The following is a 10484-nucleotide window of genomic DNA, read 5'->3' on the forward strand; positions in this document are numbered from 1 at the left end:
GTGCCTGCCTGAGCTCCTTAGATCTTAAATCTCACCGGGGCCTGGACACCTCAGAGAATAAAGCCCTGGGGAGACAGGGCCATGGGTTGGTAGGCCACGGCACCACGTAAAAGTGGGGCTGGAACTGGACCTTGACTGGGGGGCGGGGCGGTGCAGGTGACATGGCGCGGAACCGCTGAGGACACAGCTGCACACGGGCACTGACAAAAGGGCTGTTCAGGGACAGGCAGGGGGCAGGGGCAAGGGGGGTCACGGTAGAAGACGGAGCAGCCTTCGGAGAGACTCCTAAGCTAAGTTAAAGAGTTTGGACTTTTAATCTGTTGGCAATAGGGAGGCAGTGAAGCTTTACTGACCACAGAAGCACTTGGGTCAGAGAGTGCCTGAGACCACCCCCCAAGGGTGGTGTTTGGGCTTCAGCCCCCCAGGCTCTGCCCCAGGGTCTCTCAGAGCGCCGCTAGGAGACTCCACAGGAGCTCAGACTGTGGGAAGGAGGGCCTGGAGGGGAGGAGGGCCACCAAGGCCAACAATGGCAGGGGAGGTGAGGAAGTGACGAGAACCCGAGAACCCGAGAACCCACAGCGAGCAGCTGGTCGGAGGCAAGGAGGGAAGAGGAGGGGAGGAGGAGGGCAGACATTGAATCAAAGATGATGCAGACGACCTTGATGCTGGGGAGAGGTCTGGAACCCCGGGGGACCCTGGCGAGATGCAGGTGGGGCTTGGGGAGCACCGGCGGGCAAATACTCCAGGTGAGCACACACGGGAGGGAGGGAGGGAGGGAGGGAGGCAAGGAAACCTTGACTCACACTGCTTTTCTCAAATGCAGACTTCCATAACACATTCTCTGTCTTCTCAAGTGCACAGAGGCTTCAGGCCATCTTCCTGCCCTAGGAAAGGCATCTGCGTCTCACTGGACAGAGACATGCGCTGCCCCAAAATGCCCACTGGGCACACTCACACACCCAGCCTGCAGCACCGGCAGGTGAAACAGGCAGCCCTCCCCTCCTCGTCGCTCACTTCTTCTGGGGGTCAGGCCGGGGGCCCACCACCCTGCTGTCCTCCTGACCCCACTGTCTGCCCATTTGCCTTTTCTCTGACACTCAGGCGCAAAGGAAGCCCTGAACATATATATCTGCAGTACCCCAGGGGCAAACATCTGAAATTCTCACCACCACCACCCCCCCCCCCCCCCCACCACCAAAACGCTGAAAATGTTGAAGATCTCCCAAAGAGACAAGTTTGCCAGCCTCTGGCACGAGCCTCCTGACCCTCTACCTCCACTTGCAAAGTTCGAACCTGTAACCTTTTATCTACTGCGACTAAAGTTTTCCGGGCACTTTCTCTTTCTCTTTCCTCTGCATCTATTTCTTCCTGGGGCCACTTTGTGTCACCGCCTGGTTAGTTTCCAAATACTCTGCTCTATTCCTCCTCTCCATGCTCATCATTTCCCTGGACAGTGGGGAAACTGCCCCATTCGCCATCTTTCTCTCCCAAAAGTGAGCTCTTCGGCCACCCAGGCGAGCGAGCGTCTGGCAACGTCTTTTTACGTTTGAATCCCCCCCTGCCCCCAGCCCAGCCTCCCCCCACCCCCGGCGCTGACAGATTCCCCACCCCCCCAAAAGCGCTGATCTGTCCCTGCCATACCCGATGACTGCAGGTCCCAGCCGTGGCCCGTTTTGCCTGACACCTGCCTGTGTCACACTTGGGAGGGTGCTGGGACCCGGCTGGCACGCCAAGGTGAGATCTTCTCTGTGACAACCCAGCCTTTGGTGTCCAATGGGCTCTCAAGGGCTTAGACCTTCTCGCTTCCGAATGGGAGCTTTTTTTTTTTTTTTTTTTTTTTTTTCACTTGTAGCTTGCTGAGAAGGAAAGGAAACTGTAGTATAGTGGCTTTGTTTTGTTTCTTAAGTCTTTTCTGCTCACGAAAAAAAGCCACGTGTTCATGTGCTTTAGCAACCAACCCTCCTACTGGGCTGCTTCTCAGACATCAGGGCCATCTCCCTGGCACCAGCCATCCAGGATGGTTTCCATCCTGGAAACCCCGTTCCTCCAAACAAGGTGGCCCTCGTGGGCATGGGAAGGAAGCCATCACCCCATTCAAGTCCCTGCTCCCAGCCCTCCTGCAGGGTGCCGGGCCTCGGTATCAGGGATGGTCTGTGGAGTCGGCATGTGGGACCGTCTGGCTAGGACCTCCGTGAGATTCTAATACAGAGGGCATCATTGTCTCTGGGGACCATTGTGGAAGAGGGGGCAGGTCAGAGGTGACCTCAGAAAGTCGAGGAGTGACAATGAAGCAGGGTACAGGAAAAAAGCAAGCTAAACCCTTGCTCTTCAGGATGTGGTTCCCTGGACCAGTATCTCCGGCCTCCCCGGGGAGCTTATTGGAAATGCAGAGTCAGGCCACAGGCCTGCGAGTTCTCACGCGTCTTCAAGGCTGTGTGGCCTTGGCCTTGGTGGACCTCACAGTGGTCCCCAAGTGGGCCTCCTGTGGGGCCCGCTGGCCTGGCTGTTGGCAGTCCAGGGCCCGGCTGCCATCTCCCCGCTCTGGGGACTCTGGCACCCCCACACAGAGCACCCAGCTCCAGCACTGCCTCCTCCCAGGGCAGGCACATTCCGGCACAGCCCCCAGACTGAGAGATATACCGCCAAGCCCCAGCAGCCACAGCCATGGTTGGCCACAGCCAGTGAGGTGGGGCCACCGCTCTCCCCAGTCCTTCTCTGTCCCCCTGAAGACAAAGTTCAAGGCTTTCAGACTCCTGAGTCCCTTGGGTCACCAAGCTGCTTTCAGGAAGCACCTTATGGTGCTTCCCTTTGGTAGCCCAACATTGTGAATCTGAGGTTCTTTATAGATGGGCCCATATCCACTCTCTGCCCCGAGTGCAGTGGCCACACCCTTCCCAGTCGGGACACGGGTCAGGTGTACTGTGACCGGCCCCCCCCCAACACACACACCCTGGCACCCTTGCCTGGACAGGGTGGGAAAACAATGAGGCATAGGTGTAGAAGAAAGAACTGGAAGAAGAGGAGGGGCCTCCTGCTGAGTCTTGCTTAGGGCTCTGGGTGCAGGTAGCCGGGCCTCAGAAGGAGCTTGCCCTCCTGTGGAGGCAAGAGTTGGAATTCCCATAAACTCTAGGACCCCAAGTCTCCTCAAGTGTATGTAGCACGAGGGCACTGGACTCCATGACCCCAAGTGACAAATCCCCCCATGTCCTCCTGTTCCGCAGTGCAGGACCCTCTAGCACAGACTTCAGGTGGGACCTAGGACCTAGTACCAGGACAATTACCAACACCATGGAGCTAAGCTAAGCAAAAGCTTTCAACAGAAAACTTTGACATAGAACTTAGTATATACTACCACAGAGGTGACTGTCTCAAGTCAGTGTCTGAGGGACAACTAGATGGAAAACAGGTAAGATGGAATCCCAACCTCACACAACAGCTGTTTTCAGGGCCAGGCAGAGCCCAAGAAGACTGGTGGTTCTGAACCCAGCGTGCACATCAGAACCACCGGGCGCTCCTCATGGGGTGATACCTATAGGGGGACAGGCTGGCGGAGCTCTGAGGGGTTGGGGGGCTTCAGCTCACTTTGGCCACAGAGCCCTCCCTGGGCAGGCTCCACGTGGCCGGCAGCTGACCCTCCACGGGCTCCGGTCAGTGAGGCACAGATGGCCAGTGAGTGGCCGTCCACCAGGGGAAGGACAGAAGAGGGTCAGGACCACACACAACCCAGTGGTGACTGTGGGCCCGGCAGCGAGCCGAAGCCCCCTGGTCATGCAGAGGTAAGGACGGACAGCGGTGGGCCAAGTTTCACGCTCACACAGGCTTCAGCCTCCTCTTGGCCAGGCTGAAATAGTTGGAAGGGGCATAAAGGGGAGGAAAGAGGAGGAGGAAAGGAAACTAGCCATTATCTGGGCTCCACTTGGGGGCCAGTGCAGACCCCAGAGGCCTCGCTCCCTGTACCTGGTGCTGGGGCCTCTCCCCTCCTCAGCCAATGGAGGTTAGGGACAGGGTCACTCGGTGGCAAGCCTACAAAATCCAATTCTAAGGCTCCCATTTAAACAATTGTCTTAACTATTTACGGACGCACCGGAAACACTCATCATATTGAGTCTAGGGGCGCCTGGGTGGCTCAGTCGGTTGAGCGTCCAACTTCAGCTCAGGTCATGATCTCACAGTCAAGTGAATTCAAGCCCTGCATCGGGCTCTGTGCTGACAGCTCGGAGCCTGGAGCTGCTTCAGATTCTATGTCTCCCTCTCTCTCTCTGCCCCTCTCCCATTCTTGCGCACATGCTCTCTCTCTCAAAAATAAACATTAACATTTTTTAAATAAACAATTGTCTTAAATATTTACGGATGCCAGAAATGCTCATAATAGCAGCACCAAAAATGCTCATAATACTGAGTGCAAAAATCCAGTGCTATGCCGCAATGCTGTAAAGAAGAATGTGAAGGTCACCCCCACACAAGTCCAGAGGTCACTCATCATCCAAGCAGAGCTGGTCCCTCCCTTGTCAGGGCTTCTGAGTCCCCACCCCAGCCCCCAGGGCCTGTCACATCTTTGCTTCTCCATCATCCCGGAAGTCCTAGATCTGGTCTTTCTCTAGACTCAACTTCTTGAACCTCCCAACTAACACAGAGCCTGGCATAAGTGGGCATTCAATAAATGTTTGCAAATGATGAGTGGATAAATGATGGATGGAGGGAAGGAAGGAAGGAAGGAAGGGAAAGGGAAGAGGGGAGTGAGGAGGGAGGGAGGGGAGAGGAGGAGCCAGAAAGGAATGAAGAGGAGGGTAGAGGAAGGGAAGGAAGGGAAGGGAAAGAGAGAAGGGAAGAAGTGGGGGAGGGGAGGAGACAGGGGCAAATTCAGAGGAAAACACAACCGAAATGTCGAGGGTTACTATTCTCTGGCTAACTTATTTTGCCTCCTTTTCAATTACCTGTCTTCCAAAATGTCACCAATTTTTTTTTAAAATCACTTTTATAATAGATCCACTTTTTATCAAAATTCTATTTAAGTCGTTCTGAAATGTTTTCTCATAACATTCCAAGTCCTATTTTAGGTGAGTCGAGAAGACACTGGCGCTAGGTGATGTCTATATGGTGCCCACATGTTCCAGAGCCAATACTAGAACACATGATCCACAAGTTCCCAAATGCTCAGAAAAGATATGGAACAGAGTAGCTGGATTCTGGGCAAGACCCCCACATCTGAGGAATAGGCATGCCCCTCGAGAAAGAAAGTAGTACCCCTGGGGGCTGTGGGATCCCTTGGGACGATGGGCCAGTCTCACCCTGAGGTCGGCTGCCCTGAAAGGCCCATGGCAAGGATGGAGAGAGGGAGACGTTAAGGAAGAAGACACCCTACCCGGGTCCATCTTCCTTCCAACCTACTTTGCATCCCCAAGGCTGAACTCATTCTGCTTTTAGGAAATCACTCTCATCCCAGAGGAGGAGCTGGATTTTCCAAGACAGACCCTCCAGTCCCCACCCCACCCTCCCTTCTCCCCTCTGCCCAGGTGCTACACCTGTGGACCCCACTGTCCCAAGCACGAGCACCTGTGGCCACGAACGCCCTGCCCAGGGGGAAAGAAAGTGGCCTCAGGAGAGCCCTAGGGGCCCGCACCCTCTCTGGGCCTCTGGAACCGTGTGGCTGCAGCGGGACCTCCAGGCAGCAGGCCCTGGTTGGAACGTGGCCTCCTGGGCTGGGACCGAGACCCAGCACCGGGTAGCGACGCAGCACTTTGCACAGCACTCGGGGCTTTGGACCTGGGCACGTCCACTACCATACTTCGGGTTCCTAGCTTGTAGAGCAGAAAGGATACCAGAAGCTACTTGAGTGGTGCCAGACACATGAACACATTAGTGCTGATGACACGCCCACTTTGCAGCGCCCCGATGAGGCGGGTGCTACTGCGCCCCTTTTACAGATGAGCAGAGGGGCTCGTGGGGAGGTCAGAGCAGTGCCCCCGAGGTCCCGTGGCTGGTAAATATTAGAACCAGGACTCGAGTCTGGCTCCAGAGCCTGAGCTCGCAAGACGGCGTCTAGAAGCTGTTTAAAGCACCACCAATAGTAGCTGATGCTCTGGTGTTGCAGATGTCTTAGTAAAGCAGAGGGTGGCCAAGGTGGGGCTCTGTGTGCCAAGCGCTTCCTTCTACTCTACCAGCCTTCCAAGACAGAAGCATGTCTGGACCGTTCACCTCCATGGCCCAGCAGACCCCCCATCGTGCCTTGTGGCTCCCTGAACACCCGCTGCACAGGTAATACAATGACACATTTATCAGGCACCCACCACATGCACCTTATCTCATTCAAATCTCTCCCTCCCTCCCTCCCCCACCCCACACACACACACACACACACACACACACACACACACACACACGGTGTGGGCAGCTGAGAACTGCCTCAGCCAAAGGGTCCAAGCTAGGTGCTGGGCATCCCCAGGCTGGCCTGCCTGACCTTGCAGCCTCTCCACGAGCGAGGGGTGAACGTGGAGGGATTCTCGAGGCAGAGCAATGTGCCCCTGGGGTAGCTTTCAAATGAAAATGAGATGATCCCATTTCTATAGCATACAACTCCGTTGTTCTTCACTTTCTGTCCCATAACATGCCCAGCAATTATCTCCACGGATAGTGATTCCAAGTAAAATAAGGAGAGAAAAGTACACAGCTGCCCTCCAAGACCTCGAGGGACTTGGGAGGGAGAGTGAGGGCATCAGAAAACAAGGGCTGAGGTCAAGGCCAGCTGAATCAATAATGGTCTCACATCTTATAGTGAGAGAGTCATTATAAAGAAAAACAACGCTATCTCAAAACAGTGGCAATGTCAAAGCACAACCCTACTACATCTTTGATTTGATTTCCAAAAAAAAAAACAAAAGGAGACTGGGAAGATCCCTTGTGAACCCGACTCCAATCTAGCAAGTGGTCCATCCTAACGGCACGGGCACCCAGAGCGGGCTCGTCATCACGTGTGGGCGTCCGCTGGTCTCCCCGCCATTGGTTCTCATGTCGCACAACAACGCTCACAACAAGGATGGAGACCACACACACAGTTTTCCCCGATGCGCAGCCGGTGTCAGTCCCCCAGACTGGGCCCACCCGCTGCCGACGTCTGCCGCGTCCAGGTCAGGACTTCAGCAGAGGGTCCCGGCCCCCAGCCTGTTCCCCTTGTCTTGCATCCCCGCCTGGTCCGCATCGTGAGGGGCCCTGTGCACACCTGTGGACACTGCAGCCCGCACACCCCCATCCCTAACCGCTCAGCCAACATGTAGGCACACCAGGGGCCCAGGCAGGATGCCCGGAAGCCAGGGACATTCAGGCAGAGAATTCAACCGTGAGATCTGAAAGGGGAAGGTCATGGGCCCGTGAAGAGGCCACAGACAGAAGGGGGCCTTCCAGAGTGTGGGGTGCCTACTGGGACGTGTGCCTTTCAGTGTTCTTGACCCAGAGCTCAGACGTCTTAGGCCATCCCGCGAGTAAGCTGCAATGGCCTCTGAAGAGAAGCTCCCTGCCTCCTTCCCTCAGGGGAAAGTGCTAGAGAGCCCAGGAAACTCACAGCCCAAGATCTGTCCCCTTTAACCAACAGACCCCGCAGTGACAAGACCTTCCTGATCCTGGTCCTCTAGAAGACCAAGACCATCCCCAGGCTCCCCACGTGGTTGGCCGCACTCCCAGGCTGTTAAGGCACTAGGCCAACAGGAGACTTGTTTTCCAACGGGGATCCCGGGAGGAGGAGGTGTGGCTCTGGATGGGAACAGCCCAGGGTCCGTGGGAAGGACAGCAGAACCCCAAGTGGGTTCCAGGAAGGACACCTGCAGAAAGGACTCTCCAAAGAACTGAACAAGAGAGTGGATGCAAACGCACCTGGCCCACAGGAGGGACTCGAACGCCTCTGGTGACGTGGCTGGCAGCAGCGACATTGTCTTGAGTGACTCTGTGCCAGGCACCTGCAGTGTGCGCTTTGCTAGATCATTCCTTTGATCACAACAATCAGAGGAGCTTTGCTCTCATATGGCCGTTGAGAGGAGTGAGGCCAGGATCCCCCAGCTGGTCAGCAGCCAGGCCAGGAATCGCACTGGGGTGCGTCCGTCTGCCTCCCAATCCTCCTTCCAGTCCCCAACCCCGCCACACCACGCTCAATGCCTCAGCTGGTCTTCCTGCAGACTCTGAGGAGAACCCCACACACGCCTACCTGCCCCCAGCTCCCAGGACAGGCTGGAGGTTAAACAACGAGGCCAAGACTCCAGGCCCCTGCTTTGCCAACACCCTAGAGTTCTCTGTGCTCCTGTCCTGTGTGCAAAGCTCCTGGAAAGCCCATCCCCAGGAGGACAGAGCTTGCAGATAAGCCAACCAACCACACCCAGAAAAGACCCAACAGTGTCTCACCTCAGCACGTTTTTTTTAAGTTTATTTATTTTGAGAGATACGGAGACCACGTGAGTGGGGGAGGGCAGAGAAAGAGGAGAGAGAGAGTCCCAAGCAGGCTCCACACTGTCAGTGCAGAGCCAGACGCGGGGCTCGAACCCGTGAACCTGTGAGATCATGACCTGAGCCAAAACCAAGAGTCTGATGTTTAACCGACCGAGCCACCCGGGCGCCCTTCACCTCACCAGGCGCACATTTTGAGTATACTTTACAAGGAGACCCACAGCCAGCTACTTGGTGGACCAAAGACTCGGGTAACAATATAGGGTATGGCTCACAACCACCTGAGTCTGTCTGGTTCCCCAAAATCATGCAAAATAGACCCTGTTTTCACTACTGTGTGTGTGTGCCCTTGAGTCCACATCAAGTGCTCTTGAATTCACTCATAAAATCACAAGAACGTTTCAAGATGCCAGCACCACCAGGCCCAAGGTCAGCCCTGGCCCCCACATTTCTCAGCAGGAGCCATCTGGGGGGCTTCTTGGGGGAGACCCTTTGTCTGCACTGGGTGAAGGGGGGGGGGCTGCAGCAGACACCTCCCCAGGCCCCAGAGCTCACTCACCCCTGGCCCTGGTGGTTTCACAGGATGAAACCACCTAATTGCCTAAGACAAGACCTAACTCCGAGCCCTCAGAAGACCCAGGGAACTGTTAGTGGGGAGAAATGTACGGAATACTGGGTCCTGCAAATTCACGGTTCCGGGGCCCTGGGAAGAGGTGTGCAGGGGGGAAGTGGCTGCAGGCGACTCTATCAGGGAGGACTGTCCGGTGTGGAGTCCCCTCCCCTGCCCTGCCCTCCCCTTTTCTCCAACTCCTTTCCCTCCCCTTCTCTCCTCCCCTCCCCTTCCCTCTTCAGGAAATGACACCACCAATGTCCACTCTGCTGACATGGTTGCCACAGTCTCACCGGCAGGTCTGGGGCATGGGCACACCCTATTCCCTCGGATCTTGCTCTTCTGGATCCTCTCCCCCTGATCGCACTTAAATGGTATCCAAACACAGGAATCCCACTGAACAGGGCAGGGAGGGGAGACAAGACTTTCAGGGACGATGTGCCAATTCCTCACAACACGTCATTTTGCAACAACACCCCAAACTTTCCCGCACACCCCCCCACCCCCGCCCCGGCCACAACGTGAGAACAGCCATATAATGACTACGTTCAGGACAGCACACATGGGCGGTAGAGGGAAGGGGTTGATAATTATGAGTCTCCTTTCCCTTCATGCTTTCTGTAGGTACCGACGGCACACCGGGAAGGGCAGGTTTTGTGTAGAAGGGGGCGCACTGCGGGGGTTGATCCCCAACTGAATCCCCCAAAATAGAAGGTTAGGTGAGGTGTCGGCCAACCCTGGGGGCCTCCTGCCGACTCTGGAACACGCCTCCTCTCCGCACCCCCAGCCCGGCCCCTCCGTGGGTGCCCATAGGACCCTACCCCACAGGAGACCCTCCGCCACCGCACCTTCCCTGCAGCCCTGCTGGGAGAAAGAACCGCCCCGGACGACTGCAGCTGCAAGAGACGTGAAGAGCAGGGCAGACCACCCCCCCCCCCCCCCCCAGCTTCTCCAGAACGTCTAAGGACACCACGTGAGGACGGAAGCAAATAGCCAGCTTTCCTTCCCGGCGCTCACTCGGGCAGGCGGACCCAGCCTGGACTTGGCCCGTTCCTGCCCCTCCAAGCCAGGTAGGTAGGAGGCAATAACAAGCCAGCACGTTCTGACACTCTCTTCCCTGGAGACACCCCCAAGATTCTCCAAAATCCCCACGGCAGCTCCCAGGAAATGACCAGATGTGCCTACACGTATGTGCACAAACACCGCACGCCCGCCTCTCCCCCAGCACCATTCCCGCTCTCAGCTTTTCCCTAAACCACCAGGACCAGGTGCCTCCCCCTTAGCCCCCCGCCTCTGCCCTCCTCCAGGCCTTGTGCCCGCGCCCCTGATCACCAGAACCAGAAGGCACCTCGCTGGCCTCCGGCTTAGAAAACATCCAACGCAACAAACCGACGCATGCATGGGTCATGCCAAAAGGGTCGTTTTTCCGTTTGTTTGGTTTTTTTAA

General features: G+C 56.3%; 1 long non-coding RNA gene across 1 annotated transcript; it reads left to right on the plus strand.

The window, feature by feature from the left end:
* The first annotated feature begins 585 nt into the window (after positions 1–585).
* Positions 586–1338, plus strand: LOC121042442 (uncharacterized). Its single transcript, XR_005796197.1, has 2 exons — positions 586–979; positions 1102–1338. It is a non-coding gene; the product is annotated as an uncharacterized LOC121042442 (long non-coding RNA).
* Positions 1339–10484: the final 9146 nt, after the last annotated feature.

This window comes from Herpailurus yagouaroundi, unplaced genomic scaffold (assembly GCF_014898765.1).
Source record: "Herpailurus yagouaroundi ecotype Mexico unplaced genomic scaffold, PumYag 185, whole genome shotgun sequence".
Taxonomy (NCBI): Eukaryota; Metazoa; Chordata; class Mammalia; order Carnivora; family Felidae; genus Herpailurus; species Herpailurus yagouaroundi.